General features: G+C 40.3%; 2 long non-coding RNA genes across 2 annotated transcripts; one reads left to right on the top strand and one right to left on the bottom strand.

Moving 5' to 3' along the window:
- Positions 1-6243: 6243 nt before the first annotated feature.
- LOC311292589 lies at positions 6244-6980 on the top strand. The gene is made up of 3 exons (XR_014627764.1): positions 6244-6359; positions 6573-6611; positions 6841-6980. It is a non-coding gene; the product is annotated as an uncharacterized lncRNA (long non-coding RNA).
- A 2418-nt stretch (positions 6981-9398) lies between these two features.
- LOC311292575 lies at positions 9399-13037 on the bottom strand. The gene is made up of 5 exons (XR_014627748.1): positions 12767-13037; positions 11211-11307; positions 10911-11108; positions 10694-10805; positions 9399-10079 (listed from the first exon to the last, which is right to left on the bottom strand). It is a non-coding gene; the product is annotated as an uncharacterized lncRNA (long non-coding RNA).
- Positions 13038-22585: the final 9548 nt, after the last annotated feature.

Genomic DNA, 22585 nt, shown 5'->3' on the forward strand with positions numbered 1-22585 from the left:
TTTAATATTTTGGATCTTTTAATCGGTGAGTTAATCCCTTGCACATTCCAACTAACAAATTTCATACCCTTTTTTATCTTTTTTTCTTTTAGGATAGACGGTATTGCACATTATCAATGTAATATCGTTTTGTATTTTGTGTATTCCAGATAGTCTGACATAATCCAGATATTTTTGCAGATTTCCTGTATGTGATATGTTTAGTAAAAGGTATGACAACATATAACAGTTAACATATAACAAATACATTTTAGAAAGTGGATGGCATACATTGCCATATACAGAACACTTAAGGAATTAACCACTGGCACATATCTTGTTTGCCACCTTAAAGACGGTTCAATTTCCCCCATAACCGGGCCATGTTCGGTTCACATGCCTCATGCCAGTGCCGACTGAATGCCAGCTGTGCCGGCTTCATGCCAAATCTGGGCCAGAATTCTTTGCTACCCGGGTATTGGTGCTGTTTAGGACTTCTTGAAATTATCGATATATCGCAAATGTACATATCGTGATATGCATATTGCAGTGGCTTATGATAACTGATTGATTTTAATACTTCAAAAGATTACGAAAAGTCTAAAGTTTTAGGTCGACACAGATAGCTGAGAATAGACTTGACACATGACTCTTATATATGACTGCCCCTGTGGGGACCCTGGGTAAAATAGGTCCCTTGCACCCCCTTGCTGTTCATAAAAGACGACAAATGGGGCAACTTGTTGGGACTCGTGTCTGTGGAGGAAGAAGTCCTGGCATTTGAGGAATGTGATTAGCTTTGGCTTTTCCAGGACCAACACATTGCTTTGGTTCCAAATTCATCTAGACGGGCGGTTGGAAGGGCCGATCCGATCAAGCAGCCAGTCAGGACCTACCTTGGGTAGATATTGGCGCAATTAAATCAACCGTATTTCTTTCTTTCCTGAAGGCGTGGCAAAGGCTCAATCAAGCAATCTGAAATGCAAAGTTCTGGCGTGAAACTCTAGATGGTGCACTAATACATGTAGGTCCTTTTACTCACCTGTTCATAATCACATGGTTATCTATAGGGCGCAGCTGATTGGCTCCTGCCGTATCTAGGGCTGGGTATCGTTAAAAATTTTTGATACCGATACCTTGACTTCGATACCGGTTCCTGAACGATACTTTTTTCAATACCAATTTTAAGAAATCCGTTTTAACAAGATTACATTACCTCAAAAAAACTTTGGTTTTATTTTTTTCAATTTGTAGTCGTAGTCTTTGAGTCTGTAAAAAAGCACCAATGCAAAATGTTTCCATATATCCTACTTCAATGAGCTCATTGTTTCTGCCTTAAATTAATACATTGAATTGAATATATTGTTAGCTAACTGCGTGATTTGTATATGTACATTTCTGAAATGCATTACTGGCACACAGTCACCTCTGATAACAGATCACTGTAAACTGTAATGTAGACACGCATTTTCTGTAAAGCTGCTTTGAAGTGATATGTATTGTGAAAAGCGCTATACAAGTAAATGTGAAATCTAACCTGGACTTTCTGTTCTGCGAAAAGCTTTGCCTCTTGAGGATAAAATCATCACAGCAGGGCAGGATGTATTTGTTTTTTCGAGGAAGAATGCCGTGTGTTGTGTTGGCATCTTAGGTCCACCTTCAAACACGTTCAATTAAGGTTTTGGCTCAACCCTTGCAAAAATAAATGAATGCACCTGCTATGGAATCACTTACTCTGTACATGTTCTGCCATTGTCGTTCCACAGGGTAGCTTTTGTTCACCCGTCATGTCGTTTGTGATGACTTTTGAAAGACTTGAAGTCATCTGCGAACCTCCTCCTCAGTGTGAAGTCTTACTTTTAGAGAAATGTTGCAGTTCTTGCCCTCAAGAGGCTCAAATAAACAGATATGGTGTTCATAGTCCTCAGGGAGGAGTTTCTGTCGAAGCACAAAAAACATTTAAAGAGTAGGCAAATGCATGGTGTAACCAAAGTTACATTTAACATTAACACATTCATTCTGTAAACTATCTCTGCCTTTAAGTTAGTTAAGTGTGCTCCATGCACGGATGGTAGTAGTTGCTTTCCTTTTTCTTATGTCAGTGTTGTTTGTTTAAATTGTTTAGGTGATGCTTTTGCCCAATAGCCTCCAACTAAACTTTGCCAATGGGACCTATACACTATAAGACACCCAGAAGAGGTTGTTTGTCTATACCCTCTGTGCTCCTGGAGGGGAAAAAAGGGGTTGGAACGCCAATGATGTTGACTTAATGTCAAAGTAGTATTATTTGTTTGCTAACAGCCTAACAAGACATGGAGCACCATTAAGATAAGACGTTTGACATTAACCTCGCTTCAACAACATTTTTTTGTTTTATTCTTATCCATCTACATCTAACCTCCCGCAGCTCCATCTCCTCAAAGCTGTAGTGTCTGGCAAATGTTGCAAGCTTTAATAAATCCTGCTATTATGCTCACCACTTCTAGACACAGAACAGAGTGGAAAAATCAAGACATGGACACTTTAAACCAATCACTGGCTTTCTCACCAGCTGCAAAAAGTTCACAAGGTTCATAACCCTTACGTGCCGCACCGAACATTGCAGTTTTGGTGCTGGATAACCACCTCGCATAAAATTTCTATGTCTTGAGAAAAGTAAGAAAGTAAGTAAATGTTTATTTATATAGCGCATTTTTATACACAGAGTGCAACACAAAGCGTGTCGACGCAAACAAGACAAAAACAAATAAAACGAAATAAATATATATATATACCATGAATGAGAGCATATTACTGTCAATTTACTTGATTTCACGAGTAAACATTGAGATAAAACATGATAAGAACCGATTTAACAACACTTTTACCTCTTTAAAATTTTTCAAATCTTCTTTTACCTTTTTTAAATTTTAAACGACAATAGAGCGAACGCACACGTAAGGGTTAACTCACTATTAATTCAGCTCACTGGTGTTTTAAGCCCCCAACGTAGTCTTCCAGGCAGCACTGCATGGAAGGCACTCCCCGCCCCTGACAGTTTCAGCCAATCACAACACTGGTGCTCAAATTCAACTTCGAGCGCCAACGAGCGATCTTGATTCGACTCAACTTGATACGGTAAGTTGCATAGAGCAATATTCTAAGAAATGTTCATAATTCATAATTCATAATGGAATGCTTTATTATAAAAAAAAATGACTATGCTTTGAAATATAGCCCACACTAGCTGCTAGGGATTTTTCTTTGCTGAACGGACACCTCAGCTAGCTAGCTAACTGTAAACAGATTGCAATGGTAGCTTTTAGCTAACTGTTTTAAGCCAAGGTTAGCTCAAATGCAGTCAACCTGTTCAAATAGCTGGAAGTGGTGAACATTCTATTTATTTTGGCAAGTAGCCTACTACTTACTTATCCGTGCAGGACAGCTACTTAGTAATGGGGGCAGCAGTTAGCGCTAGCTATCTTCCAGGCAGCCAATTAATTTTTTTGGGTGGTTGTAAGACCGAGAAGTGCTATGTGTAGTGCTATGTTAGTTAGTTCTATGTCTCCCAGTCTGCTTATACAGCTACAAGACCACATAGTTTTCAGTGAGCTGCCCAAAGGCATGGTTGAGTGGGTGTCTTTCCAAAACTCCTTTAGGCATCCAGTTGTTGCTAGTTAAGTTTTAAGACATGCTTAGACATGTGCTCGTAATACTTGGTAGCTCAAAGGCAGCTGTTTGTTGTTAGAAAACTGGAACGCATTCAGATAGAGCTAGAAAGAGCCAGACTGACTTCTAAGCAGCTTTGTAATACTGGCTTACTCTGAGGCAGCCTGTTGAAATTTAATTAACTCCAAGGCAGCTGTGGTGATGTTTTAACACTGGGTAACTCAAAGGCAGCGATTTATTCCTAGATAACTGGAAGGCATCCGGGATAGACCTAGATAAAGCCAGACTGACTTCTAAGCAGCTTTGTAATACTGGCTTACTCTGAGGCAGCCTGTTGAAATTTAATTAACTCCAAGGCAGCTGTGGTGATGTTTTAACACTGGGTAACTCAAAGGCAGCGATTTATTCCTAGATAACTGGAAGGCATCCGGGATAGACCTAGATAAAGCCAGATTGACTTCTAAGCTGCTTTGTAATACTGACTTACTCTGAGGCAGCCTGTTGAAGTTTAGATAACTCCAAGGCATCTGTGGTGATGTTTTAACACTGGGTAACTCAAAGGTAGCGATTTATTCCTAGATAACTGGAAGGCATCCGGGATAGACCTAGATAAAGCCAGACTGACTTCTAAGCAGCTTTGTAATACTGGCTTACTCTGAGGCAGCCTGTTGAGTTTTAGATAACTCCAAGGCAGCTGTGGTGATGTTTTAACACTGGGTAACTCAAAGGCAGTGATTTATTCCTAGATAACTGGAAGGCATCCAAAATAGAGCTAGGTAAAGCCAGACTGACTTCTAAGCAGCTTTGTAATACTGACTTACTCTGAGGCAGCCTGTTGAAATTTAGATAACTCCAAGGCAGCTGTGGTGATGTTTTAACACTGGGTATCTCAAAGGCAGCGATTTATTCCTAGATAACTGGAAGGCATCCAAAATAGAGCTAGGTACAGACAGACTGAATTCCAACTAGCTTTGCAAGGCTGGTTACCTCTGAGGCAGAGTGTTGAATTGTAGATAACTGGAAGGCAACGCAGACAAGGTCTTTGTAATACTTGGTAGCTCAAAGGCAGTGGTTTGTTGTTAGATAACTGGAAGGCATCCACATAGAGCTAGATAAAGCCAGACTGACTTCTAAGCATCTTTGTAATACTGGCTTACTCTGAGGCAGCTGCAGAGATGTTTTAACACTGGGTAACTCAAAGGCAGCGATTTATTCCTAGATAACTGGAAGGCATCCGGGATAGACCCAGATAAAGCCAGACTGACTTCTAAGCAGCTTTGTAATACTGGCTTACTCTGAGGCAGCCTGTTGAGTTTTAGATAACTCCAAGGCAGCTGTGGTGATGTTTTAACACTGGGTAACTCAAAGGCAGCGATTTATTCCTAGATAACTGGAAGGCATCTGGGATAGACCGAGATAAAGCCAGACTGACTTCTAAGCAACTTTGTAATACTGACTTACTCTGAGGCAGCCTGTTGAAATTTAGATAACTCCAAGGCAGCTGTGGTGATGTTTAAACACTGGGTAACTCAAAGGCAGCGATTTATTCCTAGATAAATGGAAGGCATCCGGGATAGACCTAGATAAAGCCAGTCTGACTTCTAAGCAGCTTTGTAATACTGGCTTACTCTGAGGCAGCCTGTTGAGTTTTAGATAACTCCAAGGCAGCTGTGGTGATGTTTTAACACTGGGTAACTCAAAGGTAGCGATTTATTCCTAGATAACTGGAAGGCATCCGGGATAGACCTAGATAAAGCCAGACTGACTTCTAAGCAGCTTTGTAATACTGGCTTACTCTGAGGCAGCCTGTTGAGTTTTAGATAACTCCAAGGCAGCTGAGGTGATGTTTTAACACTGGGTAACTCAAAGGCAGCGATTTATTCCTAGATAACTGGAAGGCATCCAAAATAGAGCTAGGTACAGACAGACTGAATTCCAACTAGCTTTGCAAGGCTGGTTACCTCTGAGGCAGAGTGTTGAATTGTAGATAACTGGAAGGCAACGCAGACAAGGTCTTTGTAATACTTGGTAGCTCAAAGGCAGTGGTTTGTTGTTAGATAACTGGAAGGCATCCACATAGAGCTAGATAAAGCCAGACTGACTTCTAAGCATCTTTGTAATACTGGCTTACTCTGAGGCAGCTGCAGAGATGTTTTAACACTGGGTAACTCAAAGGCAGCGATTTATTCTTAGATAACTGGAAGGCATCCGGGATAGACCCAGATAAAGCCAGACTGACTTCTAAGCAGCTTTGTAATACTGGCTTACTCTGAGGCAGCCTGTTGAGTTTTAGATACATACAAGGCAGCTGAGGTGATGTTTTAACACGGGGTATCTCAAAGGCAGCGATTTATTCCTAGATAACTGGAAGGCATCCAGGATAGAGCTAGGCACAGATAGACTGACTGGGCTGGTTAAGGCTGGTTATCTCTGAGGCAGGGTGTTGAATTGTAGATATGTATTTTGCTAAGTAACCATAATCCAGTTGTTAGATAACTGAGGCATGTACACATACAAACCGACTTCTGCTGCTTTGTAAAACTAGCTTCATCCACTTGTTAATTTCAGATAACTGCATTTTAAGTAATTGTCTTCCATTGACATAACTATGAGGTAGCCACATCATTTGAATTATTTGATATTTAACTGTATACCCTTCTTACCCTACTGTTTTGCCTCTCTTTTTATCATGTAGGTCTATTTATTGGAAAAGATGCCTGTGCTCACACGAAGTAAGGGTAAACCTGAATACATTTTAGGGTTATTCTAAATTACAATATCAATTTACCATTTTTAAAGTCTCATTGTGTTTATAGGGAGAAAATGTACATCCATTCTTTCATTATACATTATTCTTCAGTATTTGCATACCATAAATATCTATTCATTATCCCTTACATATAATGACAGAAATGTACTAAACCATACCTTGTAATGTCCTCCAGCAAAAGCAAGGAACAGCAAGCAACATGATTCAAATGGAAGTAAGTTAGCAATTCTGCTTATTAACACAAACAGCTCGCTCACAGGGTAAGGGTCTTCTTTGACTTTTTGATTTTTCATTGATGGAAACCCTGTAAATCTAACTCACTATTTTTCAATTCATTATCTCACCCATCAATTAATTAATTAATTCATCTACCATTTTTGTCCATCCATCTATCCATACTTTTACCAGCTATTCATCTTTTTTGTCTTTTTTTTACTTTCAAGGGCCAGCGAAACGGTCCAAAATCCAAATATTTCATAGATCACCTCTGGTGACCACTCCACTGGCCCTCCAGCCCCCACCCCCTGTCTCCAAGGACACCCCAAGACCATCTGCTCACCTGCCCCAAGACCACCTTGAAGATCCCCAGGTTGCACAAGACCTCAAACTACATCCCCAGGGTGCACAAGACCCCGAAACAGATTACCAGGGCGCACAAGACCCCGAACCAGATCCCCAGGGTGCACAAGACCCCAAGCCAGATCCCCAGGACGCACAAGACCCCAAGCCAGATCCCCAGGGTGCACAAGACCCCGAACCAGATCCCCAGGGCGCACAAGACCTCGTACCAGATCCCCAGGATGCACAAGACTCCGAACCAGATCCCCAGGACGCACAAGACTCCGAAACAGATCCCCAGGACGCACAAGACCACGGACCAGAACCCCAGGGCGCACAATACATCGAACTACATCTCCAGGTTGCACAAGACCCCAAACTAGATCCCCAGGGCGCACAAGACCCTGAAGACCCCCAGGACCCCGAGGACACCCAGGCTTTTCGGTGTGTGCCAAGCCTTCTAAAGGTGTGCTCTGGTCACCGTGCACACAGGCAAGAGTTATGTTTCAGAGATAAACATTTAGGCTTATGTGATTTTTCTTAGCAGCAGAAAAAAACTTTTTTTATCACATTTTGTTTCATAACAACAAAATAGCATCTAGCATCTGCTGGCATGATGATGACAGGAAAGTTAATAGGATTAAAGTTAATTATGGTACAGACAAATGGAGCTCGATAGAAACAACACATACCGCTCTGGGCTTTCATAGGAAAAATAGAATGTCTGTAATTTTATAGAACAACCTGACAATGATTGCCAATCACAAGTTTGCAAAAGCATCTCTACCGTTTTAATTTCTGGGATTTAGACTCATCACTCATTGGCCTCTGTTTTTAAATATGTCTGACAAAGGTACCCTGTATCTGTGGAGGAGGTGAAGAGGAGGACTGCTCCTCCAGAGATGATGTCTGTCAATACACTGACGTCACTCCTCAGAATTAATAAAAATGAAAAAAGGAACCTGAAGGAGGAGCTGAAGAATGTGGGAGTGGTCCCTGGGCCTGTCACCCAGGTGACATCATTGTGCACCAGACTGACAGAGGGTACAGTTCAATTATTAACAGTTTTACATTAAATTTGGTTGCAAAGTTGGTTATGTTGCTATGTAGTTGTAAAAAAATGCACTTTGACATAACAGTGTATCGAAGGCTGTGTTCATTCTATTCACATTTATTTTCTGTTTTACCTTTTGTTATTAAAGGGGAAGCAAAGGACCTTTGTCAGTCGGTGGGTGTCCTTGCAGCCAAGGGCATCAACTTTGAGGCAGTGACCATGCCGATGACCACTGACCCAATTGTGGCTATTGGGAAAGCGGCAGAGTTAAAGTAAGCATTTGCAAAAGAAATATTTTACTTTATACATCTGTGTGCTCAGACAGAGATACAAAAATTTTATTTGCAGGGCTTAAAGTTACTGTGCCTGAATTCAAGTGTGGGCCAGTACATTCAACATTTGATAGATAGTTTATAGTCATATATAATGACATTTAGATAATTTCAGGCACAGAATGATTTCTTGCTTTAAGCTCTGTCAGTCTTGTAATATAACGTCAATTACAATAGGTTAGAAGCTTCACTATGTTGATATAAATGCACAGATAAAGCTATATACTGAGAACATTCAATGTCTCCTTCCAGATACCAGTTGCAAAATTTGGCTCAGGAGGTTCAGAGGAATGGCCAGGACTTCCACAACTTGAGCCATGGTCTGGGGCCAGGAATGGTTGACGTTGTGGTGGAGATTTTGTCAAAATGCATAGATGACAACATAAAAAAATGCAGTCATAATCCCTTCCATTTTGAGGGGGGTGGTGGCGCAATGGATAAGACACATGCCTTTGGTGTGAGAGACCCGGGTTCGAATCCACTGTGAGACACCAATGTGTCCCTGAGCAAGACACTTAACCCCTAGTTGCTCCAGAGGCGTGCGACCTCTGACATATATAGCAATTGTAAGTCGCTTTGGATAAAAGCGTCAGCTAAATGAATAAATGTAAAATGTAAATGTAAAATCATTATTCTTTATGGATTCAAGCACATTACAAGACAAGCACATATTTCAAAGAAAACTGAATGAAGGTAACTTGTCCCTCATGTCTTTGGGATCTCAACCCAGCTAGCAAAAATTGTGCGGGCCGAAAGCGGCTCGATTAAGGCTAAAACAATCGGCCGATCCTCGGCATGAATCTAGGTCCGATTGCTCTGCGAGCGCTCGGTTTTAACGCGGCCCGATTAAGGCTAAAGACACTCGGCCAAGCGCTCAGTTTTAACGCGGCCCGGTTGCGGAACCCCGAGTGAGAGGACATAAGCTCGCCTCCAATCCCGTTCCTTATTTGGGCTTATTTTAACTTTGATTTCCATTCATATCAGGTTAATACTAAAATTGCTTAGCAGCCGTTATTTATGCAAGATAAACAAAGTAAAACAGCACAAGGAAGACAGGTTTCATGTTTAATGCATTTTTTATTAGACCACACTACAAAAATAGGATAAACACACTTTTTAATAACAGATTTGAATAGAATAGAAATAATATCACAGCATTAATGTAGAATCAAGGAGTTCAAATACAACTTTCCATTATCAACATTTTTTACTTTGAAACATTTAATTCTGGCCCACTGCGTTTAGTTGTCTATGCACACACACTTTTTAATAACAGATTTGATTTGAATTGAAAAGAATAGAATATAAATAATATCACAGCATTAATGTAGAATCAAGGAGTTCAAATACCATTTTCCAATATCAACATTTTTAACTTTGAAACATTTAATTCTGTCACACTGCGTTTGAGTTGTCTACGCACACACTTTTTAATAACAGATTTGAATTGAAACGAATAGAATAGAATAGAATAGAATAGAATAGAATAGAATAGAATAGAATAGAAATATCACAGCATTAATGTAGAATCAAGGAGTTCAAATACCATTTTCTAATATCAAAATTTTTAACTTTGAAACATTTAATTCTGGCCCACCGCGTTTTTGAGTTGTCTGCCTGTTCGCCCTCTGGCTTCGGCCAGCATCCCTATCAGAGGCTAGCCACAGCCACCTGGTGATGAGCAGCTCTGTTTCCTCTTCTGTAGAATCTTTGGTCAGGGCATTGCGGCGGACTGCATCTGAGAAAAACACAAGATAGAAGAGGGCAGCATGACCACGTGATGTTACTCAGCAACCACCAAAACTTCATTTGGATGCAGGGCCCTAAAAGTTTAGGAGCACAGTCAAAAATTTAGGAGCACCTTCTGATCAATGACAAATTAACCTACCCATTAAAAGGCGATATTTAATCAAATTACTTGCAGGGGCTTTTTTTTTTTTTTTTACCGCATATTCTTAACTAAATCACAGCCTTTGTGATTTCATGATAGCACTATGCTATATTATGATTGTAAATGGTTTTAAATAGATCGCGTAGCCTTAGAAAACGGTGTAATAATGTTTTTCATGGATTCTCGTCTGTGGAATGCGGCACTTACGGTATTTTGCCGGTTACTCAACACGGGTAAATTGCAATTGAGTTTTTTTTTAAATCAAGTACTCGACTTTAATCGAGGAATCGTTACAGCCCTAGTTTCAATGGAGGGTGCACCCATAGAACCTGATCAGGTCAGTCGCACTGGTGCTCCTAAATACTTTGTCACTGTCACACCCAGTAAAAAAAAAGAAAAAAAGTCGCACTGTAGAGCCCTGGGATGTCACCACAGTGCAGTTATCCAGAACTGACACTCACCCAGAACCACACTTTTAATGAGTCTCGCCAGTGAAGTGTTCATTGCTCTTTTCAGGACCCAGCCCACAGTGTCTTTAAGAGTCATGCCTCCGACCATTCCAAGGAGAACAGTCTGAAACAAAGACATGTAACTCGTTAGTTATTTAAGGAATATAGCATGAGTGAGAGAGGGCACTGTCTTTTAGGAATGATCTGATTAATGCATAATTTAACTCACCAAATTCTTCTTCTCCTCTGGATTCTTTAATGTCTCCTCCAAACATTGTAGCTCCTAAATAGTTGAAAGTGGGAGGCCAAAATGTGTTGGGTCTGGCGTGAAGTCTGGAACTGCTGGAGATTTGTAGGAGCTGCATCAGGATGAGCAACTGCTGCTCTCTGATAGAATCAAGCTGGATAAGGATCTCCTTAGCAATTGCTGTAAGACACAAGAAAAAGCAGGCATAACAGATTAGTAGCAAAACATTGTATGTAGATATGTCAGAGTAAACCGAGAGAGATCACTTTGTAGAATTCCTACCTGTAGACACAGCCTCCTGAGAAGACTTGGTGTTGAGACTCCATGGTCTTCCATGGTGTTGTTTTCCATGGTTGTGTTGACATTTCTGCCTTTATAACTGAGGGGATTATAATCAGAGGAAGGTTAAGTTTAAAATAAAAATGTTGAATGTAATATATTTTTCTCCTGGTCCTTATTTTAAATAGGTCATAAAAAATATCAATATTATCGATATGACCGATATGAAACGCTTACATCATGATACAGTTTTCAGCCATATTGCCCAGCCCTAGGGTAGCTAATAAACTTTTCAAACCTGTCTGTACAGACCGCATTTAGCCAAAGGTAATGTTGATGTTAGCTATAAGTGCGATTTCAGTTTGCGCCATAAAAGTACAACTAGAGGCCAATTCACACCGCAGACAAACGCCAGCAAACACCAACAAAAAAAGTCACCAACAAAAGTTGGCCGTTGTATTCAGAATGTTATGAAAAATAAGTGTCATGTTCACACTGCCCCAACAGACAGACACCGACAAACTCAAGCACCCACGGAAAAACGAGATATTCATTCATTTTAACCAATACAAGTAAAAGATTGCAGCTTTCAGACACAACTTTCTTCTCGTTTTATATTGTTAAATGTCGAGAGTGCATCTGTTACAGGCCCCTGTGCAAAGGCCATTAAATGCACTTCACGACGTCATGTCACAGCATTCACAAAATGGCGGACGGTCTGCACATAGATCTTCACAACCCAGAACATTAATACACAAAATATTTGCAGCATGAACGAATGACAGGACTCGTGTGCATATTAAGTTGTTGTATCATACCTGTAAAAATAGGAGCGAACGTGTCAGCGTAATCATAATCCCCAGCAACTGTGAGGTCGCCGGCGCAGCTGCTCCTCTAACGTTATAAGAGTCCTCAGTTCATTTTCATAATAAGAGTCCCGATCTCACTCAGCAACAGACATGACCCAGCTTTCAGCAGACCAAAGTCCCACATCATTCCTCTATTTACATAAGTAAAATAAATATTTTCTTACAGGATCAAAATGTGCATATACTTTAGGACAAAACGTGTTTGTTGGCGTTTTCTGTGCGGTATGAATTGGCCTTAAGCCAGCTAACATTTGTTCCACTTTATTTTCTTCCACAGATCAAAGACTGTGCTCGTAAATATCATTCACGTAAATTGCATTCAATAAAAATGGTGTCTAGCCTAGCGACTAATTCTTTGCCAACTAGCAGAACGAAAATATGATCTGCTAGCGCAAAAACACCGCAGCTAACGTTAGTCAACATTAGCTTCGTTCGCGCCATAAAAGTAGCATATTACCCCCATTTGCACTACTTTACTCAGACAAAAATTTGATATTGTTGTCCTAATCTTTCTTTTCGTCTCATCTAGGGAAGCACTGTCAAATGAACATGAACAAAGTTTAAACGGATCGATAATAATCAACATTTAATCAGCAACAGTTCGAAATATGTAGGTCGACGTAACTTGATTGAAACTATGCTCGGCATGAAATGTTGATGCTTTTTAAGGAAATTGAACACAAGACTTACCTCAAGTTCACTGTAATGACGCAGGATCGAAAAGGGATGATTTTAAGTCAGGCGTTGAGTTTTATCTCACCGAAAGTGAGACACGTCATGCGTGCTGACGCTTGCTGCAGCAACTGTTGAAATCGGCTTCATACTGGTAAACGCATCTGAGCCGAGCGCCCAGAGTTTAACCGTCACTGCTGGTAAACATTTGAAATAGCAAGTAAAATGAATTTGAGACTCAGTGTTGCTAACAAGACGTTGTGCATGTAGGCTACCCATCCCATCAACCCAAGTAAACACAGGATAGCTAACGTTAACCTTACATCTTAAAAATTATGTTGGCCGGTAGAAACATATTTTGGCCGGCATTTTGTTTCTGTTACCCACCATTGGTAAACGAGCCAAAAGTTAACAAAGTTGTATGTATAGATGCCTGCCTGCAGGTGGCAAAGTGACTTGGCCTTATTGCGGTTGCCACTACTCAGCCGATGCGCGACTGACTGCAATCACCGTGACTGTGCGAGTGATGTCAAGCGCCCATGCATGTTTAAAATACACGTAAAGAATCTTCATGACAACTAAATATTTTTGCTATGGTTATAAATATTAAAGAATGCTCTGTGCAAAATGACACTCGACGAGTATAACAACCTAAGATACAATTTTAAAATAATTTTTATGTTAATTATTGCTACATTAAAACCATCCTTTATTTAACCTAAGCCGAGACATTTCCAGAAGTGGTCCAGATCATACAGAAGCTAGAGCCGAGTTACCAGTTACGGTGAACATGAATCGGCCCAGTGCTTTACAGCCGTAACAAAAATGCATGTGCCAGAGCGAGCTGCGGGCCACAATCGGCCCGGTTAACACACGCCGATGCCGAGTCTAAGCCGCAGGCGCCGCGGGGCAGCCGAGCTCGGGCCGATTATACATGCTATCTGGGAAGTAGGGTGACCACCTGCTAATAAGCCCAAGGGGGGACAAGGGGTATGTTTCTGAGGGACAATGTGGGACACTGCCTGGCGCGGCGGTGCCCCACTGGCAGACTCACTGATAGTGGTTTACCCATTTCTAGCACATACCACCTTGCATAGTATTAATAATGCCCTATTCTCCTAAACGTGTAATTTTTGATGTATGCTCATGAATAGGCCAACCAATGTGTATTTTTTTTCTAAATAAAGACTTCAATGAATTGACAGATGTACTTCCACTTAAGATTTACTATTTAATTTTATTTATTTTTCATTACAATTTATTTACTTTAAATAAATTAATAAATTATAATATAAATGTATAGGATTAACAGGAATTGTAGTTGCTCAACACCACAGGAACAGTTAAAAAAAAGTATTTAAAAAAAAATACGATTGACCTCGTATTCCCCTCCCTCCATGTCCGATTGAGAAGGACGTTTTGCAAAGCCACAAAAAGCCCTCTCGTCTCAGTATCCCCCTCAACACCTTTCAGCCACAAATATTCATTTCCCCATTCTTGTTTCTTGTACTCACACCTTCTCTTTTTAATTGATGATGGCGTTGCCTCTCAGACAGTCTCTTTCTCGAATTTTTCGAATTGGAAAGCGCGCATCTAAAAGTTCCTTCCTTCCCAGTGTGTCTGGTATGCGCGTGCGTGCGCTGTCATGACAACAACGAAAAAGTTGACAACAACCTAGTCAGCAGTTCAACTGAGGGGTTTGTGTGGCAACAATAGCGTGCTGAAATGTCAAGTAATGTTCGTTTGTCTGCTTGGGGCTCGAGTATATAGAGCGACCAACTTTTTTTTGAGCAAGCATAGATATGCGTGACGGTCTCAATTTGCGTGACGCGTGAATTGGGCTTCAAACGCTGTGCGCGCACACGCTACGCGGGACGGGTGGTCACCCTAATCTCAAGTAAAACATATATTACAAATATGCAACAAAAGTGTCTGTTAAAGGTCCCGTTCTATGCCCCTTTTCACAAGATGTAAAATAAGTCTCTGATGTCCCCAGAGTGTGTATGTGAAGTTTGAGCTCAAAATACCCAACAGATCATGTTTTACAGCATGTTTAAATTGACATTTTTTGGGGCTCAGAAAAACGAGCTGTTTCAGTGTGTGCCCTTTAAATGCAAATGAGCTGCTGCTGGACGACCCAGGGGGCGGAGCTTCATGAGCTCGCGCTCAGTCTGTCAGGACAAATTCATCTCACGGAATGATGATAATATCAGAAACTCTCAGTAACAGCGTTCATTTCGAGTCGGACAATAATGCCTACAGAGTCAGAGTGCTGTATAGAGATGAAACAGGTATGGTTTAGTAGTTTAATTACGGTTATTATAACGTATATGTCATCTGCTTGTATGTATCCATTATTTATTAACAGCCTACAAGTCTGCTGTTTCGGACCAGGTCCGAATGATGATCAAACATGTACTGATGAGTTTAATAAAGTTTATTGTACATCACACAAAAGATGAAGCGTCAGTTTTACTTCAGAAAATCACCGTAAGAGCTGAGTAAACACAGTAGCCTAAGTTATAAGAAGTGCGCAAGTAGCCAGTAGAGTTGAGGGAGCATTCCTGTGGGCGGAGGTTAGTCCAAAAACGGTTCTGGTGACATCATGAATGCAGGAAGTAGAGGGGTGTAGTCCAAACGAGTCGTTCGTTGTAGGCTTTGAAAGGCAACTTCTGTTAAATAAAATATCTCGCTTGGCATTGAACTTTGAGCGTTATAATTTTACAGATATTATTTATACCCTAACAACAACATTACACACTAACTAAACTTTGAAACATGGAATCGCATAGAACGGGACCTTTAAGAAATTTGAACATAACAGCAATAATATAAACAAACATATTCCCCACCCTTAACCCTAACCCCCCTATGTATCTCCACTCTGAGCAGAGTTCAACTTGCGACCCCTTTTTCTTTTAGTACCTTTAGGCTTAAAAGTCCTGTCCTTATTTACAGTGTGGATTTCTTTTTCTGGATTGTTTGTGCATTTGTGTGCACTTGCCAATTTCCTTTTTGTGAGTTCAATTGCTTTCTTGTATTTATGTAGCCTTTCTATCTTACTCTTTTTGCTTTGTGTTTGGAACCTACCAAAGGCAAGCTGGTGAGCTGCTTTAATGTTGTTATATAGGGCCAATGAAGGATTATAACTTTTGCTGTCACACCAACTACTCAAATCTTTGAACATTTTCCAAACACAGTGCTGTGGCTGTGCTGTGTCTGTGTGTTGTGGCTGTGCTATGTCTGTGCTGTCCAATTGTGGCAGTGTATCATCTGAATGAATATGCTCTGTCTCATCATTGATTTCACTTCTGACTGTCTGACTTTCATACACTTTATTTGCCACCAACAAACACACACATAATTCACCCAAACTGTTGGTTAAACAAGAGCACTGTTGTTTAGAAACAAAGAATATGCCCACGTGGTCATTATAGTGGACCACAATCGTGTTCCCATCAAACAAGAATTGCTGGGTTGCACTTAACGTCTCTGCTTTTTGTTGTCGCAGTGCAACTATGTCCACCTTATCCTTTGCCACCTCTTGAGCTAATGCTAAGTGCTTGCACTTTTGACCCTGTCCATTGACTGGACATTGGCACAAACAGTGCAGCAAATCAACCTCATAAAAAATACCAGGTTTATTTTCTGAGGGGACACGAAAGAGACCTCCAGACAGATGACTGACGTTTTGATCAAGTCCATGAGACCTCATCCTCTCAGCTGCTTTAGCACTGTCGTTGGGATGTGACACTTGGGATGGGACTCGGCCAGCAAGTTTAAGATCATCCAAATGGCTAAAGACATAAGGGTTTATAATCAATGGGTTGCCAGTGTTTCATAGATTTAGACTAACCAACAACCACCCACCTACACAAATTCTGGCTATACTAAATATGAACTTTTTAATGACCTTCAACTTGTTAATGTTCTTCAGTTATAGTATTCATTCTGTTTACAGTACTGAATATTTGAACCAAGAACCCACATAAAGGTATGGATATAGAGACTTAGCCTACCAGTAGTATTTCACAACATGGTTATGAAGGATAAGTAATAAGTCATCCAACCTCTTGTTGCAATATCCCCCAAGAAAGTTGTACTTGATCCTGTTGAAAACCTTTTTCTTCGTCGAAGCAAGAGACCAGGAGACGTTGGGGATCACGTTCAAACAAAGTTATTCTTTATTGAGGAATTTGCGTTGACGCGGCTGCAGTTCTTCCCAAATCAGTCTAAAGTATATACATTTACATGGTGTCTTATAGGCATTTTAAGAGGAGGGGCTTTTGAAGGTGGAGACAAATCAAGACAAAGCATAGGTGTTTGATTCAATCAAGTCAAAACCAGTTTGGCAGGTTATCCGACTTGCTCAAGAGAGACAGAACCAATCAGCATAACACTATCATTCAAATGATCCACTCAGCCAGCATAAGGCTCCAAGAGCCATTTGGGTACGAAAGCCCTTTGCAGAACAAAAGGTGAGATTCTCAGTGAATCATTCGTGTGCTAATCCCATCAGTCTGACGGTATCACCCATACCTTCACATGATCACAGAGATAAAACCACAGCTGTACATTGAGCTTACTGATATTATATTATGATATTATAAAGCATGTAGGATCAGCAGATCTTAAACATATTCTTAAATTTGGATCCTTCAGTCCCCCGTTTGAGAGTTCTTAAAAACTCTCACAAAAATACAAATTTAGACACATAAAGTTCATTCTTGTAACTGGTGTAAGTTACAGGCACATATAACTTGCTCTGTGTTGTTCATCTGTAATTGCATGTTGACACAGAAACAAACATGCACTTAGGGTCCGTGAAATCTTACGGGTGTGCTGGACGTGAGTCATTTGTTGGTTGACACACTTGATACTAACAGGTTTCCGAACCATGAAAAGTTATCTTCAGTCATATTAACCAGGTGCAGCACTCAGATAATGGTGCAGGCTTGTAGTCTTGATCATATCGATGGATGACTGAAGGTTCTTTATCTCTGCGTTGTGTATTTTTTTTTTCTTCTTTTTCTTTTGTGATTGGCTCGTTCCGCAGTGGGTGTAGTTGTCTTCTTGAGGTTGTGGCTTCATATGCAGGTGAGACGTCGTTGCATATGGATTTTTGGAACAGCCATCAAGTGTTTATCTGCACAGAGGAAGAAAGAAAACAAAAGACGACAGAGCAGTATTTGTCCAAACACTAGGGTTGTAGCAGTATTTGTTTAAACACTAGGGTTGTAGCGTCTGCTGCGGTTGTTTCATTATTTCCCTATTTCTTAATTGATTTGACACCTATGGACCAGTGAGGTGGGGATAAGAGGGGGGATGAGGAAATCTTCACCACATGGCTGACCCCCGAGGCCTGTTGCACATCGGTTCTTCCATTGGCTCCGCCCTGGTCTGTGTGTCCTATTCTGTCCCTGTTGTGTGCACACTGTACAGTGTGTGAGGAAAAATTGGCACATTTCCATTCTCCAGTGAAACATCAGTCCTAATAAACATCATTAACAGAGGATGGTTGTCTAACTGCAATATTCTGTGGTATAACATTTTAAGGCTGTGAGTTTTCTGAATGTCCCCCAAACAAAGACTGTGACAGTCACTTTCCTTTTGTTCTATTAAACAAAAATAAGTCTTTCATCTTTGTTGTAAGTTACTGGGGAGATTAAGCAATCACAGCCCAAATTGTTAACACCTCAAAAAGCTTACCCACGAGTCCAATGACGAGGGGAGGGGTTGCTTCAAAGTAGCAAACAAATGTAGTAAGAGCTGCATAACATTGTTAACTTGCCTTAAGTTATTTTTGTTTTTTCTACATTCTTTTCCAAAATGTCCGTGCTTGCCACAGTAAGAACAACTGGCTTCTCTAGGACTTTTGCATTTCTTTGGCTTCTCTGAGTTGACCTTAATGGATGCTGCTGCAATTCTTACTCTCTCTTTGACATCAGAATTTCTTTCCCAAATAGCTAAACTTTCTAGGTTACTTCTGAGAGTTCTTTTAGCCCACGTAATATCTAGGAATGGCAAGGCTGTTCTGTACTCAGCTACAAGACCATCTGCCCAAATTCGGATTAGAGCTCCTTTGTCAGCTAACACACTTTCGGAATCATCCACTATTCCACTGTACGTTACAGCTACCTGACAGAATCGTTCTGTGTATTCACAAACAGTTTCTTCTTTCTCTTGTACACAATTGGTAATTTTCGACCAGTCCACTTTCGGTCCAACAATGTCCTTTAACACTTTCAGAACTTCCTCTCTCAATTCATCTTTACTGGCTTGTTGCAGTTCAGAATTATTTACAGCACTTTCAAAATCATTGAATTCTGACTCAGTCAAGATCTGTGATATTAGCTGGGTGACTTCAGCTAGAGTCATATCATAGAGCCGCATTTTGCTGATCAATGCTCTTCTAAACTCAGAAAAATTTCTTTGCACTGATGGCAAACTTTCAGCAATTCTCTCAATCTCTTTAGGACCTAAAGATGTTTTGATTGCTTGTGGCTGCAATATGGGGGTTGCAAATGGAACTGTATCAACACCTTTTCCCTGAGGCTTTTGTCTAGCTACGCACACTTCAACTGCATTTACATCTGTATTGACATTGTCCTCTATACTATCAAAAGACTGTAAATCAGGATAGCTTTCATCTGACTGTTGGTCTTCTAAATCACATTTGGTTGAGGCTTTGTTATGGCCCACCTTTGTCTTGAGACAGGACATGTGAGTCTGCAATTGTTTGTTCTGATCGTTTAAAGTAGCAATACAACGAGCTTGTTCTTGTGCAATGGATAAGCTAAATTCTCGGTGACAACAGACGATGCCTTTCAGGTTTTTCTTCCTGATACATGCACTCAACACTTTCTTGCAATCTTCAATTGACCACACTATCTCTGGATCAATGCCAAATTTCTTTGTTAAATTCAATCTGACTGGCTCAGTCACGATGGAGTCCATGTGCTCTGATAACAAAGACTTGAATTCACTATCTGTCCAAAAAGGTGTAATCTGTCTAGTACTTTTCCTAAACATTTTGTGAATTTCTGTTACCACAAACAAACACTAAAAAAACTTCTCTCTACTGTCTTGCAAAACAGAGGGTACAATCTTATTAGCACATGAGGCTAAATCTTCTCTAGCTTACAAAGGTACAAACAATATTAACATGTAACTGTTAATCTTCCCTGCCAACAACAGAGGATCAATTTCATCTCTAAAAGAAAGCTTTTTAGAGGCTTATCTTTAGTTAACCAAACTCTACAGCTGTTTGTTAACTACTTCTCTGAACGGTGCAGAGGAAAACATTTGTACTGGTCTGCATTGGTTCTTTGAATGGAGTGAAAACTCACCGAGTCTTTGGTTGTACAGAAAACATTCGTCTGGAACTCAGTCAGCTTTATTGAGATCTTTGAGCTTGAAGTTTTCAATCTGGAGGAAGCTTGAAGTTTTAAGATTCAGTTCTTTGAGTTTCCTTCTTCTCCATCCGGGTCACGGCACCAAATTGTTGAAAACTTTTTCTTCGTCGAAGCAAGAGACCAGGAGACGTTGGGGATCACGTTCAAACAAAGTTATTCTTTATTGAGGACTTTGCGTTGACGCGGCTGCAGTTCTTCCCAAATCAGTCTAAAGTATATACATTTACATGGTGTCTTATAGGCATTTTAAGAGGAGGGGCTTTTGAAGGTGGAGACAAATCAAGACAAAGCATAGGTGTTTGATTCAATCAAGTCAAAACCAGTTTGGCAGGTTATCCGACTTGCTCAAGAGAGACAGAACCAATCAGCATAACACTATCATTCAAATGATCCACTCAGCCAGCATAAGGCTCCAAGAGCCATTTGGGTACGAAAGCCCTTTGCAGAACAAAAGGTGAGATTCTCAGTGAATCATTCGTGTGCTAATCCCATCAGTCTGACGGTATCACCCATACCTTCACATGATCACAGAGATAAAACCACAGCTGTACATTGAGCTTACTGATATTATATTATGATATTATAAAGCATGTAGGATCAGCAGATCTTAAACATATTCTTAAATTTGGATCCTTCAATCCCAAAGAAGAACCTTTAAAAGGAGATATCTGTATTAACTTTTGGATTATACAGTGTCAAATTGCTTGTAGACACTGATTTAATAACTTCTGGATATCCTTAAATCATTAAATTTTTCAAGAGCAGTTCCCCCTTGAATTTGCTGTTGTATTTAGGCACATTGAAAGATTTGCCCACCTCTCCACAACATTATTTGTTTCACTCTGGTGGTGGAAAAACATCCGGCCAAAATTGGACCACATGGCACCACACTGTATCCAATTGTCCTTCAGGTAGTTCAGCACTCTGTCTGACCCCGTCTCTTTGTGAATATTTTTAAGGACCATAGAAGCTGTCTGGTGAAATTCTTTCTCCTAGAAATGTAGGTGAAATTAGGACAATGATTAGACCATTTTTATTATTACGATCCCCCACCCCCTCTTACTCCATTTTCTTACTCTGCACACAAATACAGCCCATAAGAAGGGAGGGGTATGAACTCAGCCTACTGTTACACTGACAAATTCCTGCTGAATTCCTAGTGGGCTTGACTGGATAATGGCTGACAGGACATTTTATGTGAGCACAATCCCGTTTATCAAGTTGAAGTTTCAGAAGGAAGAACACTTAACTGTACGGCATTGCTTTAGTGAACATACTCCTTGAAATATGATGTTTCTCACAGCTGGATCGTGGACATGGCCTCCAACTTTCTTGACAAGCCAACGATAGATTGCCTTCATGTCAACAAAATTAACAATGACAGAATTACTGATGACTCTTTAGATCTTTTTGTAAAAAGATCCTACCATTCATTTAGTAAGTAATCTTTGAAATCTTGAAAACAGCAATATATTTTTTCAAGGTTACACATCTGCATTACTCCTATAAGTTATGCTTACTTGGAGGACATGAAACCAGCAAAGCAACACGGAGGCATGCGGGAAGACAGTCTTAAATGCCTTGATTTCTGTCTGGTCCTTGTCAACCATAACACACCTAGGAATAGAAATTGAACTTGGAAATTGAAGTGTTGAGTTCATAAAATTATCATAAAAGGTGGTAAAGAAAGTACAGTCTGAAACCCAACCAACTGGAACCATTAACCATTAAATACCTTGGTGTGACATCATCTGCTGCCTCTTTTAGTGTCTTAAGGCATGCTTCTAGAGTAGATGTCGTCTCTTCACTCAAAATAAAAAATGACACAGGTACTCCTTTACCTTCTTCATTTTTCACCATGACTGCATAAAAGGCAAATCCATATTGAGTGATACTTTTGTAGGTAGCATCCAAAAACAACATTTGTCCCCCAAATTTTTTAAGCTGTTCCAGCTGCCATGTGGAACTGTAGACAATCATCAGGGGCTGAACCTCACTATGTTTCAGTGGTTGAAAAAGTAAAATACTGTCTTTCAACTCAGACTGGATTAGTTTTTCAACAGATACACTGTCATTTACGTCCATTCTGATGTATTTATTGAAGCTGGCTCTAATTTGTGTTATGTCCTCTGGAGAGACAAAGAATGTTCTGTCCATAAAGTCTGTTTTTCCCCGGCTCTGAGACCAGTCAATGCATTTTAAAAGAATGGCGCTATTTGAGAGCCCTTGAGAAATACACGTATGAATGAATTCTACCAAGTCGTCGTCTATGCGGTTCATTCTATTTTCTTTTCTGTTAGTTAGGTCATGGCCACTATGCTCAGACATCTGCCTTACAACACAACCCCTGATATTGGCAGATGTTATGAAATGGAAGGACACATATGCCGAACAGGAATTTGCCCTTGTTGTCTCAGGTTCA

This window comes from Rutilus rutilus, assembly GCF_951802725.1.
Source record: "Rutilus rutilus genome assembly, chromosome: 6".
Taxonomy (NCBI): domain Eukaryota; kingdom Metazoa; phylum Chordata; class Actinopteri; order Cypriniformes; family Leuciscidae; genus Rutilus; species Rutilus rutilus.